Genomic DNA, 23,001 nt, shown 5'->3' with positions numbered 1-23,001 from the left:
CCTTGGGTAGTTGAGGTACTGTGAAACTTCTGTTTCTTCTCTCTTAAACTACAGAGAGTGTAACGTGACAGCATCGTAGGATCAAGAGCATGGCAGGCTGTAAACTTTACCAACTGAGTCTGAAAATTCAGGAAAAACAGATTGCGGCCAATAGCAACAAGAATTGCCAATCAGTTGATGCAGGATTTGTGGTTATTGAGAAAACTTCATGGTTAGCGTCAGGTTTTTCAATACGGCAAAGGTGGTTAACTTCCCACCGGGGCTAGCTTATCAGAGTAAATGGTAAGAGATCAGTATGCAGAAAACTCAACCAACTGAACAATCATGTTGCTTGTTTGTGGAGCTCTGTGAGCTAATCATGAGGGGAGTGGGGAGAGAGACCGGCAAAACACTGTACACACTTATATTATTTTACATATGAGATAAAGTAATGAAGGTTAATGATATACCTTATAGTTCAGCTGACACTAAAATAGGTTAACATCAAGGCCTTTAAGTTGTGTTATACAAGAATAAATCAGAGCTAAAAAGTCAATCAAAGAGAATAAATAGGAGTCGTTATGATCAGATCTATCAGGCTAATGATGTGAAAGTGATATAATAAGTCATAATAATGCGTTGACTCACAATGTTTTTTCATGTCTGTCAGTTCTTTCATTTGCTAATGCAGCAGTGTTGATTAAAGTCTTGATTATGTTTAACTTATTAATATTTCTCTCTTGTATCACGGCTTTCTCTGAGTGTATAAAATATGATGGGAGACTTGTTTATGTTTGCCATAGGTCATATGTTGCTAACACCACCCAGTTTATATGAACAAGGCTCACAGTAACTCTGGCTTGATTTGTCAGGTTGATGATAGCTTCAGGGTTAGTTGAGTAAGGTAACCAAACGATACTTATGTGTTTAAAACCAGGTACATCCATGCACAAGTTTAAGCATTCAGTATGAATTAAATTCATGATACACATGGGTGTAAGTGAACCACCTTCGGAAGTTAGCCTACCGAGAACCCAAATTCAACCAATCAAAGTTATCAGTCAAGTGTCCTCTGTGCTCTTTAGAAGGATCCACTTTACTGCAGCTGCAAGAACAGCTGATGGTAACTTATGCACACTACATAAATAAGAAATCATTTTTCACTTTATCAGAACAAAGGTGGTGTATTGAAACAGAAAGAAGAGGTTAGAAATGTAAAATTGTCACCGTGTTAAGTATAACAGACTAGGCTGTATCAGAGTTTAGTGTAGTGCTGAAACAAAAGGAAGGGGAACGAATAGTCACACTTCATGTAGAATAGCAAAATCTGATTAGACAGACAAAAGTCTGGGTCAAGCACAGCATAATATGTTTTAAAAACATTGTCATAAACATAGAAACCTGCACAACTACCGTTTAAAATGACAATGAACCAGATTTATATTTTAGGGTTAACAAAAGGAACAGAAGACAAATGAAATATGTAGCTTGATGAATGTCACGTTAATTATTTGTTCAACAGTGAAAACATATAAATAGCTGAGTCCAATAGAAACATGTGAGGAAAATTTAACCACCTTCAGGATTAGAACCAAAAAGGTTTGAAATGAAATACTTTAGAAACAGTATTTTTGAACCCACGTCAATAAGACTTCTTGTAGAAGAAAAAGTAGAAATACATACAGGATTTTATTTGCTTACAAGAAGAGCTGTTTAAAACTCCATATGACACAGCTGCATTTACAATCCTGGCAAAACATATATGGTTGTCCTTAAAATATGAAAGACTTAAAATGTAGATCCAGAGCTTCATAGAGTCTCCCTGCTGTGATGATACCACTGCTGCCAAATGCAAGTAATACCCAAAGTGATTTGGATTTGGTCACATGCAGAATTTCATCTTCTAAAAAACATCTTTTCCTAATCTTTGTCACTCAAAACCTTGCCTCCCCTTCCCTGATAATCTCTGCCTTTGTTGTTTTACTGCTTTCTCTCTGGCTGTCTTTATAATATACCTCTCTCTTCCACTTCCTCTCGTGCTCACTCTCTCACACTGATGACCTAGATTTTAAGTCCCCAGGTTCTGCTGCAGTCCCTCTCTCCCGACACACACATACACATTTATACACTGCGACACACCCCTACCTAGTAGAACACATCTTTTATTAATCACCGGTGTGAGTTAAGGTTGATGCAAAACAACCAATGGAGCCCATGGACACAAAGACCACTACACAAACAGGCAAATTTGAAATCAAAACATGAAAAACGCACACTTTATTCCATGCTTTTAACAGTTAATCCCATATATATTAACACACGTAGAGAGGAAAAAGGTTGTGTAACTTCACATCAATAACTAAAGTGTCTTAAAGCTAATCAAACCCTATATGTCAGCATATTTCAGAAGGTCTATGTCAGCACATTTTACTTCTTGCTGAAACTTCTGCAGAGTTTGTCTTTATGCATACACATGTTTCAAATTTTTTTATTTTCATTTATAAGTAAATGATGACAGAAAATGATGCACGCAAGGAATACAGCTTTGCACTCCTGACAGACTGACAAACATGAACATGAAATGCATGCAGGGCAGCATTCCCAGATCATCCAGGATAACTATCAGAGTCGTACAGTAAAAGAAAATAAACGCTTTCAATGGACCAACTCATCTAACTGTTATTGTTTAGTACTTTCTGTTAGTATATTCTGTATGAAAATGTGTGAAACAGCGCCTCCTCTTTCTATAAAGTGTCAGTCTGTGGTCAAAGATGGCATTGCACCCCTAAGTTTACGCGTCAGGTGAACTGCACACCTGATTCAAATCAATCAATCAAGATCTCATACGCGCTCACGGTCCCTTTGCAACGAACTTTATTATCATTTTGGACTGAATTTTCCGCTGAAGAAACCTGAAAACAACCGAGGGGCATGCCTTGACTCAAAACAAACAAGGAATAGTCAACTTCACCGTTTGGTTTTATCTGGAAACATAGATAGCTTGCTCAGCAGAGTTGAGAATCATACATGCTAAATGCGCATGGGAGACATAGAAGCTAACAGCTGTGCGATGAGGACTGTCAGCAAAACAAACAAATGGAGCAACATTGGGCCCTTCATATCCATGAAAGAAAAGGGATGACTTGGACATCAAAAACGTAAGTGATATAATTTCCATCATGCTGTCTGTTTTATGAATGTTAGTGTCTTTGCTGCTGGTTTATTCTGTGTTTGTTGAAAGGCCTGCCATGGCTGCCTGTGCGTATTTCACTCCTTGCAATGCAGAAAGATTTTCTGGGGTTATGCTGCACCTTGTTTGCCTGAATGGTCAAACTTTTGAATTACTTAGATAGACAGTGTTGGGATCAAGAGGTTGAAGGACTTTGGATGCAAAAATTGAACAGTTTGTTAATTTGCTCAGTCACCTGTTGATTGCATGAGATTTGCCTTTGAGGCTTCTATTACATAATGAATCATGAGGTTTCTTGTGTAATTCGAATATTGTTGACATATTTTATTTGTATAACATTTAAACTATATAATCATAATTTTAATGTATGCTCTAATAACGAACTAGATGTGAACATAGTATTTTCTCTTGCAAGGCTTGTGCACAGAAAGTCTGACTTTAGTTCGATTATTGGACATCATGAGTTTTGTACACCTTAAAACAAAAACAATAAAGTTCTGCAGCTTCTTTCCCCAAGCTTCGATGCTTCTGCTGCTCTTCCCATTCACCTCCAACTCTACAACCCCCACCATCTCAGACTGATTCCCAACAGCCCCCGTCCCACCATACACTGTGATTGATCGCACTGTGCCTTCTGAGTTTTAATAGTTATTTATTGCTGTCTATTTATTTCATTTCAATATTTTAGCTGAATTATTTATTCAATATTTATTGCAACATTTGCACCCTGTACTACCTCACTTATTCAGTTTTATCTATATCTATTCACTCTGCCCTGTTCTAGTCTGTCCTTGTGTTGATGTTTTTTATTTTTTTATTTTGTTTTTTTTGTCTGTTGTGTTGTTTGTCCGTCATTTCATTGCACTTGCACCGCTTTGCACCTGCCATAGGGAAACGCAGTTTTGTTCAGCTGTATACAAGCTATCCAGATGAATGACAATAAAGTTTGAGTTGAGTTAAAAAGCCCATACCACCGATGTCCAGTATGCCTGTTAAAATGTCACATTGGGTGATGACTTCACTCCTGACACACTGCTGAAACAGTCTTTTGTTTCCTGAACACATAGTTATACGTTCAGTCGTGCATTATGCTACGTGCATACACTAAATGCATGCTAAAAGTGCAAGGATGTTATCATTTAGTGCTCTCTACTTTATAACCATTCTGTGAATCTTTATTCAAACTTGCCATGCTGCTTCTACAGGCTGTTATCTTTGTGTGTGTTTGTGTGTGTGTGTGCACCTGTTAAAGCGTTATATGCACATCTGGTTGAATGTGTCAACTGAGGACAGATCAGAAAGCTGTTGTAGAGAGAATATGTGGACCTAACTTTCAAGATAAAGGGCCTCGTACGATAAGACGCTCTGTATCAGTGTAATGTTAGATGGGGCTTAAAACTCTGTTATCTTTTAGCTATGTTAACACTACAGTAAGAGTAACCTGTAAAAAAGGGAGGTGGATTATTTTACCTTATTTTAGGCTCCAATGCATTAAATAGTTTAGTTTTTCATTCAAGTTTCTGTGCGTAAAGGTTGAAGACACTTCAGAAAATGTCCGAGCAAAGTATCCAAATTGATTTCAGAAAGGACGTGCGTTGTGGATCATTGAGTTTCCCTCTTCTTAGCTCCTCGTAATTGATACAGCAGTAGAGAAGACTGGCTGTTGTAAGTCCGGCGCAGAGCCATAGTTCACACCCATCAATGTAACTGCTTCAATTATGGCTGCAATGCTCTTATCTGCGCCCTTTGTTTGAATCCTGTCGTGCCCCATTAGGCATTACACGCATGATATTATATTAAAAAGGTCAAGCATCACAACCGCTTGTGATCATATTACCCTTTCTGCTCGAGAAGTTGTAAAATCCTTTGAACGTCATGGGGCTGTCAGTGCTATTATGGCTGGGGAGTGTGGTAAAAGAAGGGCGTAACAGCTCCTGACAGCTGCTTCAAGTTTGGTAAAGTAACACCCTCACTAAATGCTATTTTCCTCTTTCTGCACTTTGTAAACAAGAACAGCGTGCTAGTCTTTTTTCTGCCTCAAATGTCATCATTAACTTAAGTTTATGGTTCTGTATTGTTTAAACAAGGGAGTCACTTGTTATGTAAGGGGTGATGTACAGTAAGGGGGTTAATATAGTGCAAAACCATCCTGACAGGGTTGATGTAAGTGTATTTTTGCTACATCATCTGCCTTATAACCCAGCTGCTTACTACATAAATCAATAATACTGTCATCGAGTGTTTATTTGGCTTTAATTTTATTGATTAAAAAATGATTTTGTTCTTCTGCCACAGAATGGCATCCTGGACTTTACAGAGTCTGCTTCTATTGCAGTGGGAAACTCTTCAGCATCCTTATATTAAGTCAACTTGGCTGTTATAATCCAAAGTAAATGCAACATTTCCATTTACATCCTCATGAATACGAGAAGCACCTTTTTGATTTTTATCCCCCTGTAACTATAGAAGTCTGTCTTTTGTTTTCCTCTCCTTTTAGGTCATTAGTGAATGAACTAATGTTAAATTAGGGCAACGTGACAACATAGCGGCAATTTGAGACCTTGGCATGCCATATCTGTCCCATTAACGTCCCGTTTATGTGGCAGTCGCGTTAACCAGCAGCAAGACTGTGTGCTGCTAGTAACGGGCACTGACATCGTCTGTGTTGATTTTTATGTCAGTGTTTCTGTGATGTGGCATATATGTTCACATTTTACAGACATGCTCAGTCTCTGGAAATACATGTGTAGTATTGTGAGGTTCAGAAACTGAGAAAACCGCTGCGACTGTAGCTAATGTTTTCTTCTTGTTTTCCTATTTAATGCAGTTAGCATTCTTCTTCTTCTGTCACTTAATGCGATGAGCAAACACCTTGAAGACCCTCTATAGCCACTATCTGGCAGGAATACCGTATTACAACCAGGCACTGGTAAAAACAATGAAACATTTTATTTTTAAAATGAAAAAAATATTCCAAGTAACTCTTTGATTTTTACTAAGTGAACGTGTATTCGAAAATCATTGCCTATCCCTCATCAGAATGTGATATTTAAGGCATTTTAGGGAGAACTTCTATTACTCTGATAAACCGGAGTCTTTGCAGCATGTATATAGTGACTTATTTTCATAAGCTTAAGAGACACTGTCAAACTCATGTAATGGTATTTTCTTTAGATGCACAGTAGGAGAACCGCATTGCTGAAAGACTGCTTCCAGTGTGGTGTGATCTGCCAACCACCAGCTCTGGGGAGCTTAAAACTCAGTACACTTGTCTTCCACTACATGGTGGACATGTCATTTAGTAATGGCACACCCATATAACCCATATACAATACTTCTTCTTCATGTTTTCTTCATCTTTACACTTTTCTTTCTTTAATTTACATGAGCTGACGTGTGATCTCGATAGAGCTCTGCCTGCACTTGACTGTGTTCTCTGCTGAGCTGCAGGGTTTACAAAAATAGAGCTTTATGTATGTGTCATGTCGGGATATACTCTAGACATCTAACTTTACTGCCTGGAGTGGGACTATTTGCAGTTGTACCTTCTGGGTAGATTTCCAAGGATACTGTACTGCAGTATGGTTCAGGCCTTGAGGGAATTCAATGGAAGATATCTTTCACTTTTTAAAAACATTGAACATGATAATGTATCAAAATGCATTCAGTAGTTAACTATACAGTTTTTGATTGTCATGAACGACTGATGATATGTGAAACAGCGTTTTAATGATGCAAATACACTCAAGGGAAGTCAGGTTAATTTTGCTTCAAATTTTCCTTAAATGTGATGATTTGATGACAAACATATTTAGTCATCTTGATTGGGAAATTGTATGTTTATTCCTTAATTTCCTGCCCTCTAATAAGAAAAACATTTATTTTGATAAATTTCCTATTTTCTTTTTCCTGATTCCAGTCTAAGGTTTTATGTCAGTATGTCAGTCATCAAGACATTATAAGATTAATTGCGGTGTTCCCCAGGGTTCAATTTTAGGTCCTTCTCTGTTTAACTTTTATATGTTACTTCTTGGGAGTGTCATCAGGAGGCACGGCATCAAGTTTCATAGCTATGCAGATGACACACAGCTCTTTTTGTGTTTTTAATTAAATCTTTTTTATTACTATTATTATTTGTATTGTTCCATACAGTTCCAGTCATGCATAGGATGTCCATTTTTTGAGAGCTCTCAGAGGGGAAAAAGCTTAAACTGTCTTCCTGCTTGACAGTTCCCATTGTGCTTGGCAAACCCCACAATGTCCAGTGTCGGTGCAGCTGTGTTGCTCTTTTTAGTACCATCTATTTTTGCCATGTGGAATTTGCAATCCTGCGCACCACTTGAGCTCAGCCTATTGTAGCTTTAATATTTCTTGCCAAGGAGTCATGCCACCCACCTAGTCACTTGTCTTACATTTATTGAACTCATTCAATCAAACCAGCACTCACAAAGTTTATTTATTTGATAGTGTACCACTATTTATTTTGAAATTACTGTTTATGATGTAATGAGGGGGAAAAGCTATCAAAAAGGTCCTGGTCTAGCTTGATGCTAGCTTATTATGCTTGTGGGTGACGGTGGCATGTGGCTTACAAAAATTCAGCTGGATCACAGTAACATCTTCTGGGTAAAATATTGTGACATATTATACGCCTCTCTTGGCTACTGTTGCTATATTTCAAACTGTCATAGTTGTGCACATTGGCACTGACACTCTTTTTGCTGTTGCCTGTCGGATGCAGTAAGGCTGTTGCCAAGTTCTGTGGTCAGAAGCTGAGGAGGACCGTCCTGCACACTGTAAAGTTCTAAGAGCACTCAGTATCCAGGCTGCAGGAATATAAAACACAGTTTTACAGGCCACAGATGGTGATTAAACCAGAAGATGTTGAGCTTCACTACCTGAAATATTTTTTACCTTAAGGCACTCAAAACCCTTTCACTTACGGGGAGATTTTTTTGCTTTAAAGTACTGCTCTTACTTCATTTTTGAGATGAAATTCCTTTTCGATTTTGCCGTAAAAGGAGTGATAAGTATTTTTTCAGCTTGTCTTAAACCCTATGAACTTTTCAAATGTCCACAGTAAAAGCAACGAGCCACAGAGAGCAAGTTGAGTACAGAGTTGTCTCTCATGGACACCGTAGCCGTGGTCCCCTATGAGCCCTTTAACATCCAGGGCTGCATCTGTAGAATCGCAGCGTCATCTCTACGCCGCCAAAATGGATGCTGGGATAAAATACCTTGCAGAGATCAAAGCCCAGGTCCTGTCATCTCCGCTCTTTGAAAGGTCACATCGCACATCAGTATATAACAGCCATCGGAGGGTATAAAAGGGAGTTAGATGAGGAAACAGAGATATAGAGAGATTGTGTGGAGAGCGTAAGAGTGAAGTAAAAGAGAAGGGGGAGGGTTACAAGGGGGATTCAGGGAGGTAAGAGGAGGAAGTGTGGAGGGTAGGGGGTTTCACAGTACGACGCCGCAAGAATGATGATCAGATTCTGAGTTCTTCATGCTTGAGGCGTTAAAAATTGAAAGAAAAAAGTAACAGACCATCTGCATTTCACTTGATCTGAGTGCTGTCAGAGACTCTCTTCTTCCTCAGCCCTTAGCCTGACTTCTGACCAGATTCACTCCTGCCAACTAACAGAGGAACAGGCTGCAGAATGAGGCCAAAAACATCCCCCTCCTGGAAGAGATATGTTAATTGCATCTTAAAAAACAGACCCAAAACACTTTAATTTCACAGAGCTGTGGTCTCATAAACGACTGCCAGGCTGCTCTGCAACAACAAAATCTTTAACAAATCATGTAATGTCTCTTAAAAGTATGAACGCTGTGTATTTTACAGCTCACAGATGGCAGTGTGTCTGGCAAAATATAGACCACAGGCTTGAAAAGAAAAGGACTGGCATCTCATCCAGCTGCCTCGCCAAGCCTGTGGACACATCAGCACTGGATACAATCGCTGCTTGTCAGCGCTGACATGCGTTAAATCTTAATGCCAGGTCGGTCTGACATTGGCCTGTAATTTCTCTAGCTAACTGAGCTTGGCTCTTCCTGTTCTTATCATTCAGACTGGCTTTGTAACAACATGCGGATGGATTTTTGGCTTATCGTGGTGAATATGTGATACTATGAGCAGCAACAACTCAGACTCCCCACTATACCAAGTAAAACACAAGTTCCAGCGGTATATTTTACACCCTGATGTTCAGAGGATGGGTAAAGGAAACATAAATGTTTGAAAAGTTTCATCTCAAAGAGAAGTTAGGAGTGAAAGTGAAGATGTGTGGCGTCTTTCAATAACGCCCCCGTCGCTTAAGGAGTAGTCTGAAATGTCCTTTTATCTTCCATTGGCCTAGATGTCAATAATTGATGGTGTTCAATGATAACAATAAGGAGCGCCATGCCAGACTTCTCATTAAAAACTGACAGCTTCAAAGACTGCTCACTTTTCATTGGTTCAGTCATGTCATAGTCATTTTCTGCTTTTACATCATCTTAATAATACAGAAAAAAAACATCAGTTGTCATTTTTATTTTACATCTGGATCTATAAACAGGAGAAGTCAGAAGTGAAAGGTCAACTGAGGATGGCACAGAGCTGAGAAAAGGCTTTATTTGATTCAGCTAATAGCTGAGGAATTAAATAGAAGTACTGTCATGCCAATGAGACAGACACTCCTGATCTGAATGGTAGATTTAAAGCTGGGTGTTCACTAAGTCTTCTCAGGCTAACGTTCGCACCCACTGCAGCCTAATTGGCCGGTCTTATAGTATATTCAAAGAATAATGGATTCTTTTTTCTGCTAATTTTAATAAGTCAGCTCAAGAGCATGTCTCAAAGCAAAGAGGGAAAAAAGAAAGACGTGACAAGTTGAAGAGGAGTGTTAGGAGGTATTAAAAAGAAGTGCTGTCGATGCAGAGGAATTTCTCGCTGTAGGTTCTAAACTGTCATCATCTTGATTTTTCTTACTCCATCGCTTTTCTGGGACATTATTGAGTCTGCAGCATATGAATCCTAAAACATTTCAAGACCTGTCTCTCATGTTTTAATGTTTTACTTTAGTGTGAAAAAGCTCTCTTGAGAAGCTGAATGCTTTTCTGCTGATTATCGAAGGAATGCCACAGAGGATTTCCGAAATAACACTCCTGATGAACCTTGTGACCAATTCACTGTGGATAAAATGTCTCCAGGCTGATCTGATTGTCCTCTCTTCTTCCAAAGCTTTACATAAAAGGTAAACTGCACCTTGGGATAAAGTAAGGGCGACCTAGATGTAAGTGCTTGTACAGTTTGCTTGGTTGGGCTATGATAATAATGTTGTGTGTAGTGTTTCCTTAAAAAGCGTTATTTATGCCACAGATATATAAATATACATCATATGGGATAAAGTATAAGCATCTCTCTTAAGTGTCACTCCTTCAGGATGGCCATGGGGTTAAAAATCCAGAGAGAGAAGTTCTTTATTATACCATGCAGAGCAGTGAAAGGACAGACACAACAACAGGAACATGTCAAAAAAAAAAAAAAACAGCCCGGAGAAGAGTTTCAGCCTGGAGGCCAGAGCAGCAGGTGATTCTGGCAGCCAAAAGAGAAGTGTCCAACAAAATCATCTGCTAGTCTGGGAGACTTGACTGTCTGAATGACTGGCTAGCTGGTTACTTCACACTCCACCTGCATGTGATGATTCTTTGACACTTTCTGTCATGAAGTGGAGGCTGCTGGTGCAGTCCACAGCTGAAGATGGCTGTGCTATTTGAGGGAACTGGATCCTAAAAGCTAGTAGCAACCAGTCTATCACTCCGAGTCCAAGTTCTCTTTTTTAACTTATTAATCTGTGTGCAAACCCAAGGCACTGTAGTCATCTGCAAGATCCAGGGTGTGCCTTAGCTGGTTTGTATCACGCCTGATTGTCCGTCAGATAAAGATGTCATTGGTCAAAATGACCCCCCCCCCCCACACACACACACACATCCACTTGTCCCCTTAACAGGCCATTTGTGTGGCAGTCGAGTTAACCAGCAGAAGGACAAGGTGCAGCTAATAGCGGGCATTGACAGTTTCTGTCTCGATCTTTCTGTCAGTGTTTCTGTGGCGTGGTGTGGCGTGTATGTTTATATTTTACAGCCATGCTCAGTCTCTGGAGTGTAGTGGTGTGAGATTCAGTGACGGAGAAAATCACAGCGACCTTCACTAATGTTTTCTTCTTCTTTTGCTATTTACTGCAGTTAGCATTCTTCTTCTCCTGTTACTTAATTTTTAAATAATTAAACAAATAAAAACCATTAACAACAAAAAAATAACGATCCAGTACTTTAATAATGCAAGGTAAACAAGACAATTACAGAGTAAGTGATCAAGAAAAAGCTTGGTGGTAGAAGTGGGTTTTAAGAAGATATTATTAATGTAGCTAGAACTTGGGCCATAGGGGTTAATGACTATGACTTCAATGTTGGAATCATTCATCTGTAGAACATTTTTAGACCTCTAATTCTGGATTTCAGTCAGACAGGATATAATGAGAGAAATATCAGTGGTGCCAGGCTTTAAGGGGGCATAGAGCTGAGTGTGGTGTAGCAGTGAATGTCTACAGCAGGGAAGCAGTGAATAAGACCGGACCTATAATATACCCCTGGGGGACTCCGCAAGAGAGAGGAGCACCGGCGGCATTTCCAAGCATTACAGAAAAAGACCTGTTTGATAGATAGGAAATGAATCAGTGCGGCGCCACAGCACTAATCCCAACAGAATATTTCAGATGGCTGATTAAGACTTTGTGGTCCACTGTACTGAAGACTGAGCTGAGGTCAAGGAGCATTCAAATAGAGCACAAGCTAAAATCAGCTGCAAGCAATAAATCATTGGAGACCTTTACCAGAGCTGTCTCAGCACTAAGTTGGGAGTGAAATTTTTCAAAGATCTGATTATCATTCATAAAATAAATCAGCTGAATGGACACAACTTTCTCTAGGATCTTAGATAAAAACGGCAGAGTAGAGATGGGTCTATAATTACTTTAAATAGAGAGATCAGGAAAGGGTTTCTTTTAAGAAGGGTAAACTTGAGCAAAATAGGAGGAAGAGACACAAGACAGATAATGATAGTCTAAATATCTGGACCAAGCAAATGGAACACAGCTTTTAAAAAACGGGTAGGTAAGCAATCTGAAACGCAGGTGTTTAAGAGAATGCACTTATTATGTATGGACTAGATAATTCAAAATTCTGTTCAAGGGGAGAGTACTGCTTGGGTGGACAAAAAAACTTCCCTTCGTCTTTCATAAGCAACTCAGACTAACATTTAAGTGATGACACTTTTACAGTTCTTACATTGTTTGTCTTTTACTGCGTTTTGCAATCCATACTTATAAAGAAGAACTGAAGCGACATTCATTACAAGATGATGGATTGTTAAAACATTTCAAAATGGAAGTAAATTGTTTTGTTTTTATTTACTTTCTTGTGAATGAAACACTATTTTTCCAGTCATTTATATCCTTGAAGTTTTCTTGATAAATCTTGTCTTGCCTCGTCTCGTATAGCCAATATTGTGTATCATCCATAGACTGTATAAATAATGGACGTAGTATCCCTGATGTCACCCATTGGTTCCTTAGTGCTGTTGAAGCCAACTGTCACCATATTGGTAATGCTGAACTCAGCCTAACTTCTGTCGAGCTATTGTGAGGTAAAGAGGCGGGCTTTGAGCCTCCTAGCCAACAGCAACAGTGTTCCCGCCTGTCAGTCAAGTCAGTCATGTCCTTAAATGGGCAAAACTCGTAATATTAATATCTTCCGAACTGTAAAAAATCCCCCCTCCCCCCGTACAGTATGTGCCGATAGAGAAATTAGCTACTTAGACCTAAACGTTTTATTGAACCAGGTTGTAAACATTTTTATTTATGCTGCAAAGATCATCTTTTTTTAATTGGTGTGTTTGTGGTTTCCAGTGTTTTGCAGCCAGCCTCAAGTGGACGATTGATGAATTGCAGTTTATGACACTTCCACATGGTCTTCATATTTTGAGACTGGAGGTTACCGTTTGATATCATCTCATGAGCTTAGTGTATCTCAATACCTCTAGTGTTGGGTCATGTGTCTGATAGTTGTTCTATATGGCTGGAACTCAAACAAACAGAAGTGTACCATCATTTTTGTTGTTTTGTCTACATTTAGTGAATGTCTTTAACCCATTGTGCAGAAATAAAAAGAGAAATAAATGAACTGTAAAAAAAATATAAATTTCATTAATTTAGCTGTAATTTTAGTGAAACAATCAGGTATAAGAAAAAAAAAACATTTTTACAGACCACATGAAGTCAAAACTGGAGACACTGAGTCTAGGATTCCTTTGTATAGTTTTCCAAATGCCTTGTGTAAATCTCTAACATATGCAAATGACATATGTTTTTATATTTTTTCAGCTCCTGTGTATATAACCAGGCCAATTCAAAGTCAGGAGCGGTCAGGTATCAGGCTTGAGGCCACAACAGCTGGAGAGTCATCTGAAAGAGCCTGAAATAGCATCTAGTTTAAGGTCAGCATTCACTGGTTTGTGACTCACCTCAATTTTAGGCCTTTGTACTTTGTTCATCTGGCACTGTGTCACATTGTGTGATGTGACTCGGTGTGTTGCCTCATTACTGTGAGTTGCAGGAGCCTCCCACTCCCTCATACTTTAGTTGTTTGTGTTGGGTAAACCCGGCTAGCTGGGACACAGTGAGCCAGTGAAAGTGAAGGAAGCTAATAAGCCAGTTGAGACAGAACAAAGGAAAACGGTTGGTACTAGGGGGTCTGCAGTTGCCTGTATTTGAACTTTATATGAGTTGCTCTGTTCAACTATTTCACAGTCTATGTAGAACTTAACTTAAACTAAACTTAAAAATAGCATCCGTCAAATACTTTTTTGAGGAAACTTCTTTATACTAGCTCACTTTTGGATTAACATTTCATTGTTGTTTTAATCCCTGAGCTTTCTTATTTTTTAGATTAAGAGAAAACCTAATATGATAAAATCAAGTTAATTTGTTGAACCCTCAATCAACCTCAGAGTCATTGTGTTAAACAAGACATCAAAACAAAAACAACACCCACAAAGGGATTAGTAAAATCTTCTATAAAATTCTGATAAGATAAAGAAGAAAGCATCAGAGAGCTGCTTTATTATCTGACATCAAGGCAAATGAGTTCCTTACATAATTATTATTCATGTTGATGCTTGACAGGATGTATTATTGGACAACTGAAACAGTGCTGCCAGATTCAAGCCAGCAAGATGAGACATATTTATTAAGTAATTGATAAGTTGTGTTTGTTGTCTTTATCGTCCTCTGAAAACCTCTGACCTGTTGACTCCAGTCCTAGCTCCGCTCATCGTGACGGTTTGTTGTTGTAGTTAAGTGAACTATGATCTGGTGATATCACAGAGTGCTTAATTCTGTTGAAATTGATGTGTCGTGCTCCAGCATCCGGCAAAAATGGAAGACTTGCATATCTGATACATAGGGCTTTGGCGTGCCGGATAAGAGATGCAGCCAGAACGCAACGGAGCAGATCCAGTGGAAGTTAACACATTGACTAGTATAGAAACCCATCAGATCAGGTGCCGTGACAGATCGGAGACAGACCTGGTAGAAATTACCATTAGTCTTTTCTTAGGTAGTCAAGAGTGTTGGGTGTTGCAGCGTACAAGGTTGCCATTACGGATGTGTGAGCTGACAACAAGTCTCTGCTTTCACACACTCATGCAATTTGAGTTATTTCAGGTGGTTGAACAAGTTAATTGTGCTGCAGTGTGGCGCAGACAAAGGTTTCATTCACTCTCTGCATATTAATTGTACCTGCTTCACATCACTCCCCAGTAACCTGAATTATGCCAAACTATTGATGACAAAGCCATTTCACGGGAGCTGCTCTTTGTTTTCTGCTCGAGACATTTGACTTTTGTTTCTCCTGACCCGTCTCAGTTGTTTAGCACTTCAAACTGCCACTGCAAACCCAAACCTCTCCGTAGCCTCCCAGGGGGGGTAGCTGTTATCTGAAGGGAGTGCTCGATTTATATTTGCAGCTAAGTTAACTACGGAAGGAGCTTGCACTTTCGACTTCAATACAGCCATCAGTCATGCTTATTAAATCATAAGGAAGGGCAAAATAGTGATGGTGATTAATATTCCATTAAGTGTGCTACACTACATCTGGGTGTTGGATTTGGCATTCTGAATCACACACAAACAAAACAATGCATTAATGAATACACTCTTAAACTCACTTCAAGTGATGTACCACTGTGTTAAACACTTCTGCATTCACCTCCATTAAGTGGTGTTTTATAAATCATCAGTCATAATGAACATTCCCTTGGGTAGGAGGAGAATCTACTGTTTACAAAGCATGTTTAAACACCATCTGACAGGTTATCTAATGTAAATAATCAAACTGAAACACAGTATGTAATGATGCTGTGTGTGTGTGTGTGTGTGTGTGAGAGTAAGCTGCAGTATGAAGGTGCTATTTTCTACCTTTTAGTTTCTGTATAAATGAATCTGATTTATGAGCTGATTTTACCCTTATCGACTCCATGGCCTCATATAAGTGAGACTAATGTCAGGCTCTCACTGCTTTTTACATCAACATATTAATGTCAGCGGAGTGCTCCATATTCAGGTTGTTAATCAGCATAGCTTTGGTGGAGATTGCTCAGGCCTGCACTCCCTGTATTTATAGCATCATTGGTAGGAATAATTGCAATCAGGCTGCTATAATAATTCCCGCCGACAAGCACATGCTGTAATTTGCTAGCTAGAACAGGGGAAGCAGACACACTGTTTTAAGCTCAGATTGTGCTGCTACCATAAAGTGCTTTCAACATTTAACTGTATGAATAATTGTCAATAATATTACCAGAGGGAGAGTCTCAGTCTCCGCCTGATTTGTGCTGCGTTTAATCATCGAGTGTGTATACATTGTAAATGAAACAATTTCAGATGATGGCAACACAGCCAGTAGTTGATACATACCTGTAAACATTCAGACTCCTGATGGCTCAGGGCTCTTTCTTGCTGTTCAAAGGAGAGTGACCGTGAGGCTTAAAGATACTCTGCTGCAGATAAGTTTCTTTTTTGTATGGCTTACTTCTTTGCTGCAGAAGAAAGTCCTTCTTGAAGCTCTTTACTTACAACTAGAAACAACATTACTGAGGTCAGAGATAAGAGGTCTTAAGCATGAGCATGTCAGGCACAGGTGGTTAGACATTTTAGGGCTGCAGTAACCAATTGTTGTAATAATCAAGTATTCTATTGATTATTCTGGCGATTAATCGAGTAATCTGATCAGCCAATTTTCTATTAAATTTATTTTGCCATTACTTTTAATGTATAATACATTATTATACTGAAATCATACACTGGAATTAGGGGTGTCAACAATTAATCGAGTATCGATTAATTGATTAAGAACTTACTTGAACACATTTTTTTGTTCCGATTTTCTAACACGTGGAACAAACATCATGTGGTCTCGCATTTCGTTCAGCTAACAGGGAGGCATTTTACGTTGAAAGTGTGTTTCGATGTGAATCAGCTGATTGAAGGTGTTGCGCACAGCGGAGACGCTCAGCTGGGGGCTGCGGCTGAGTGACAGGTCTCCACAAGTGCTTTTTTTCTTCGCCGCTGGACTGATTATGACCCGGTTGTGCTCCCAGCTGACACCTGACCGCGTTCATATGCTTATTTTTCTAAATAAGAATGAGCAGACAGAAAACTGGACACTGCATCTGAGATATGTTTCTGTTCAGTTCCCTTTTTGAAGTCTGAGCCTTCACTTTTGTGACTGAATGTCTACGGAGATTATTAATCTGCTGCTAGTTGATATTCAGCGTGTTTAACATTCTGAACACTTCAATACAATTCATAGCTAATCAATGCTGTCAGTTATATACATTGTGTCGTGAGGGAAAATTTGATTCAGGGAAAAAAAAGGCATTGTTTTTGACATGGAAAACGTTGACGTTTTTTTTAATGATTAATCAATAATTGATCGTTAACATTTCCAAAGATCGATCACGGAAAATACTTGAAATTTGCATCCCTAACTGGAATAAAATATCTGTACAATACTTTACTGATAGTTTTGAAAGTATAAGGTGAAAAAAGAGAGAGTAAATGCTAATAATCTGTGTGCACACACCCTGGCCACCCCTCCTATGTCAGTTCCTTTATTGTGCCACCCCATTCTAAAAGCCTGGACACGCCCCTGCATAGCACCACACAGAATGCCAACAAGCTGTCAAGTTTATTCAACAAAAGCTCCAGGAAAACACTGCTGTTGTTTTTTAAAGACTCAGATGACACTTAGCCAACCTTCAACTTCTGATTAACGGTCAGCTGGAGTGAAATATACACAAGTGAAGCCACAGCGTATATGACACTGATAGCGGTAATGTCTCACAAATTTATCAGGATGAAGTTTTAAAAAATGTACACCACACTGAGTGACAGGGAGGCTTCTGCTGCTGGTTCTGGCTGGATGGATATGAACGCTGACACATCGACAAACACAAACATACTTTTTTCCGCAACTTGCAGTCTGGTTTAAAATTGAATTACATAGTTTGCCTTGATGGTTTTTAAAATTGATTTACTCTAATCAATTGAATAATTTGTTGATTTTTTTTTAAGCCCTAAGACTCTTTTGTATGTTCTTTCAGGATATGCTCATGTGGAGTGAAACTGTGAAAACTTGATATGCTGCTCTCTTAGCATCAGTGTTGCTGTTAGCAAGAATCAATGAACGGATTAAAGATACATGCAGCTCTTAACAAGCTTTGCACCTCTGTAAACATATCGATAAGGTTAGATTAGAGGGCATTAACCTATGACAGGCCTCAGAATCGTCATGTGTATAAGCCAGGGCATAGACGATTAAATATGTGGTGATAGAAACTAGTCCCTTTTGTATGATGTTGTTATATGTGAAGATGTCAAGAGATGTCTGAATATGGGTATGTACATTTTGTCTACAGGCTGGCATCGTGATCAAACATTCAAATTTCAGAGCAGATTGAACACTGTGGCAACACATTTGAATTTACCATGCTGCCATGCAAGCTCCACAATGAAGGTATTCTTTTGTTTGAACTGACAAAGTTTAAGTTTGATTCATACCTATAACTGCAGAAACACACTGAAATTTCATTCCAATTCAAACTAGTGAACTTGTCCGGCTTAGGGTGGAGCTATATCAGGATTTTCTCCAGGTCTTGACATGATAAATGAGCTTAAGGCTAGGTGAAATCTACTGCAGTTGCTGCTTATAAGGGTGCTGTGGAAACTTTTTTTCCTGACCTGCATACACATTGCATTTCAAATGAAGTTCAGCACTTACGATGAGTTTGCAAATTTTTTCAGGAGAGGGTGATTCCTTCATCTGAGTAGGGCATAGGTCAGTGCTTGGGTCTTACATATTTCATTCATGACTTGATTTAACATCCATGGAGGAGAAAGTCACAAACGCACCTGACGCTTATTTGAATTCAACTGTGCTGCCTTGTGAGCAAGCGTACAATAACTTACAAGTGGGTGCTCTTCATTCCTTGACAGTTTATATCAGGATACATCATTAGTACATGGAGGCCACAGTGGAAGTTACAGAGTGATCACACTTCACTATCCTTTGTCTTCTGAATTCACTGTGGAAAGATAAGGCGATTAAAGTGTCAACGATTCTGCCCTGAGACATGACAGACTTCATTATTGACATATTTCTTGCATAACACACAGCCTAAAGGTAATCAGTAAAGTAGCAGGGACACACTGATCTTTCTACTTGACAGCACCAAAGTTGATTGTTCGCTGGTGTAACTGAAGATTTATGAACCAACTTTTCTCATCACTCATTAGTGCTGAGTTTGGGATTTGCTGTTTTGTTCAGGATGACTGTGTGGAAGTGAAGCATACACATATACATGGGGATTTAAGCTGCACCCACAGGTGTGGATAAATCGATGTAATTCTCTCGTTGTGCAGATGTTCAGAAATGATAATGGTTCACTGAAATGAGATGAAAAAGCCATTCCTTCTCATTTGCTTTGCTTCTTGTTTACCACTCCGTTCCGAGGAGTGCCAGCGTGAACACCTATGGGTAAAAGTCAGAGAATACAATGTAAGATGAAGAACAAGAGGAAGAAAACATTTCCAAAATGTTTTTTGTTGACTTTAGGCATCCCAGATGCTGGATGTTTCTCCTGTAACACACCACACAGGATAAATCACACACTTGTCATGCACAATGTTTCATCTGTAGCTGGATGTCTCAAGGTGTTCTAAAGTTCAGATCCTGTTACGTTAAAAGTATTTTTGACCTCAAGTTCCAAAGATGATCATTTGGTTTTCTTTCAGGAAGTTAGAACAAACTGTGTTGTTTCACTTTTCTTTATTTTGGTCATGTAATTAGCTGATGATGTATTCTGACTGAGGTGTGTTTGGCTCTCAAGGCCACAGCGACCACACATCCGGTACAACCCATGCTTATCTGCTCCTGCAGTACGGGTGGGTGTGTTCTGGCTGACGGTAGAAAGAACACTCATTTTGTTCTGTGCCAGCTGAGGCACCTGTTTCAGGTCGTATTAATTATCTCAGGACAGAATAAAGCGAGGCTGCACGCTTACACAGAGGCACAAGAACGAGACAAAGAGGAAGTGAGACCTCTGCACTCCGCAGTTGTCGAGTCCATGTGTTAATGAGCAGGCTTTCTCCCTGTTAGTCTGTCCCTCACGAGTCTTTTCGGAATCAGTGAGTCAGCAGGGTCAGCCGTTCGCCCACATGCTGTGACAGGGTTGGCGGCCCGTTTCGATTGCATCCTGTGCTCACGACCTCGTCTGGGATGTCCAGATTGTTATCAAACTGTTTGATGCTTTTGTCAGAGGCCTTCCAGTGGGGGCTGTCACTCAATGAAGAGGAAACTCAAATACATATTGCTCCTCTCTTTTTTTTTTTTCACTAGCCTATATTTTCTGACAGGCAACACTTAAATAAAACGTGGGGTTTTTTTCTCTCTCTTTTTTTTTTAGAACTAATTATCCTCAGGAGGTGAGTAATACTGCAGCTGTAACTGACTCACTAATATGCTCATTAGACTGCTCATCCATAATTCAATTCACTGTTTTATATACACGTTTTTATTAAAGTACACCCATAGATCTTTTGATGTGCCAGAAACGGGGGTTCAAACGCATTTTGTTTTTCTTCTGGTTTTTTTGTTTTCCACAGAGAAAATAAGCAGCCTAAACAAGTTCCAGTCGGAGATCATTTGTCACTGACGTTGTATAGAATAAAGTACGCAAGGATGTCTCATGTAATTGCCTTGACATTTACGATGGGAACCTTATTATCTAGCCAATCATGTTCGCTAAAGTTCAAGCTATTTTCTTCAGCCAAGTGAGGCTGAAAGTTTTAGGTCCTTTTTTTTTTTACACACAGTGCCATCCACGGCTGGATCTGAACTGAGGTAAGAGTCATGGTTGACTCTTTGAGATTATCCTGGTTTCACTTATGAATGATGCAGCCTCAGAAGTGCACACACTTTCATGATTTCTATCATCGCCAAATCAACACAAATGTTATCTCAAGACGCTTTTACAAACGAAGCAGGTCTAGACAGTACTCTATGTTAAATTATTAAAAAGACCAAACATCAAGACAGGATAAGATCCAGTCCCATCTTACAGACAGGACTCAGATACCCCTTTTCCACAGAGGCAGTTTCAGGGTCAATTCGGAGCCGGTGCTCAATTGAGAACCAAGCAGCAACCTCCGGTCTCAAAATATGAAGCCCATGCAGAAGTGTTATAAACTACAATTCATCGAGAATCTGCTTAAGGCTGGATGCAGAAACACCTGAAACCACATACACACCCATTCAAAAAAGACAATCTTTTCAGCATAAATAAACATGTTTACTGCCTGGTTCGAAAAATAGCTTCGGTAGCTAATTTCTCTGTCGACACACACTGTACGGGGATTTAATTTTTTTCTAATGGTACGGTTCAGAAGATATAAAGATTATGAGTTTTTGCCCAAATGAGGACATGCCTGACTTGATAGACTGGCGGGAACACATAGCTGTTGGCTAGGAGGCTCAAACCCTGCCTCTTTACGTCACACTCTTTTGGATGAGTTCAGCATTTCCAATATGGCTACCCCAGACGATTGGCTTCAAAACGGAACAGATGGTTGACGTCAAGGATACCACGTCCATTATTTATACAGTCTATGTTGAGAACCATTTTTTTTGTTTCATCTGCGAGAGAATCGGCTCGCGGCCAAGAAAACAGGTTCCAGAGCAGCACCAACTCTTAACTGGTCTAGAAACACGAACCGCTTACGTCAGTGTTGAGGGGCGGGGTTGCCGCGACCAAGACAAACCAAAAGAGTGTCCGCCAAAAAACAAAACAAAGCAAAACTAATGGCTTCTGAGGCTAAGCCGCATGCCTTGTGTGATTATGTAAATCCAGGAGCAACACCAGCAAGCATGCTACGTTGTCCGCCATCATTGTTGTTGTGAGGGAAAGTTTGCGCTATAGCTGCTGGGAAAAGCAGTCACGTAGAAGTGACGTCATAACATGGCTCTTCCACGGGCCCAAGCGGGTGGAAAACTGGTGCCGAGTTGGTTCGCAAGTTGAACCACTTCTGAACCAGCATGAGCACCAGGCCGGAACTAGACCAAGGTTCGCGTTGGTTGAAAAGGGGTAAGTCTTATCTCATCTTAATCAACCATGAGCAGAGCACTTTGCAGCATTTAGAAAGTTACAGCGAGGAAAAACTTCCTTTTAACAGGCAGAAACCTTGAGCAGGACCAGACTCGTGTTAGACAGCCATCTGCCTCGACAGAGTTGGGGTTGGAAAGAGGGATAAAGGAGATGAAAGGAGATTTCTATTAAGTGCTAGCTTATTTTACTCCTCCATTTTTTTTCTGCATGTGTATTAATCATCCAATCCCTCCTTCTCTTTTAGCTCACAGTATGTCTGTCTTCCTGTTCCTGTCAGTCTGTTTATTTACTTAAAGCCAGCTGTCCCTTTTCTTTTAAAGCCGCTCTCCTGTCCGACGGTTCCCCATCTGACTGAATGATTCATCAGATGCCGGGTGAGACAGGTCAGAGGTCTCAGGGTTAAGTGTGGTTATAATATTCCTTCATGGCAGATTCACTTCACTCCTCCAGGTGACAAGCTCCATCAATATTAAAGACAGGCGGCATGCTGTGCCCTCTGCACCACCTCTTATTGTACAGCTATGACATACTGTAGCTGCATTCACAGGGAAAATAATAATTTACTCTTTCTACACTACAAATCCTACAAAAATGACTTACTCAGTCACTTCTGGATTGTTTTTTAGGTTAAATGTTTTGACATTCACCTGAAAGTGATTGAATAAGCACAGGGGGAAACAGGGACCAATCAAAGCAGTGAGTACTCCTGCTCTATTTATTTTAATGGCTGTACAAAATAAGGATATTGCGTGCTGACTTGATTGACACATGGCTAGGTAATAACACATTTTTAACAGTTATGCATCCTTTCGTTTACAGCCACCATGCATTCATCCCAACTGATGTAATGTTTTTTGCACAGAAGAGAAAATAAAACCAGTATTTTACCTTTCCACAAGCCCCTAAAATAACAGTGTACCAGGACTGTAACTTAAAGAAAAATGCAACACTTGCTCACTTTGATTGATTGCCACTCTAAACAAGTTCAAGTTTTCATTACATGATCTTCTAAGCTGTGGTGTGCTTAAAAACGCCCGGAGTGATCGTTTTCTTTTCTTCTGCACGCACG

At 39.6% G+C, this 23,001-nt stretch overlaps 1 long non-coding RNA gene across 1 annotated transcript in view; it reads left to right on the top strand.

The window, feature by feature from the left end:
• Nucleotides 1-2,757: 2,757 nt before the first annotated feature.
• The window catches only part of LOC117825927, a 33,746-nt gene continuing 13,502 nt past the window's right edge, over nucleotides 2,758-23,001 (top strand). Inside the window, exon 1 of the long non-coding RNA XR_004633939.1 lies at nucleotides 2,758-3,137. This is a non-coding gene — a long non-coding RNA (uncharacterized LOC117825927). The remainder of the gene's footprint in view (nucleotides 3,138-23,001) is intronic.

This window comes from Notolabrus celidotus, chromosome 14 (genome assembly GCF_009762535.1).
Source record: "Notolabrus celidotus isolate fNotCel1 chromosome 14, fNotCel1.pri, whole genome shotgun sequence".
Classification (NCBI taxonomy): Eukaryota; Metazoa; Chordata; class Actinopteri; order Labriformes; family Labridae; genus Notolabrus; species Notolabrus celidotus.
Note: the sequence above shows the minus strand (reverse complement) of the source record. Positions and strands in the feature narration are given on the sequence as shown.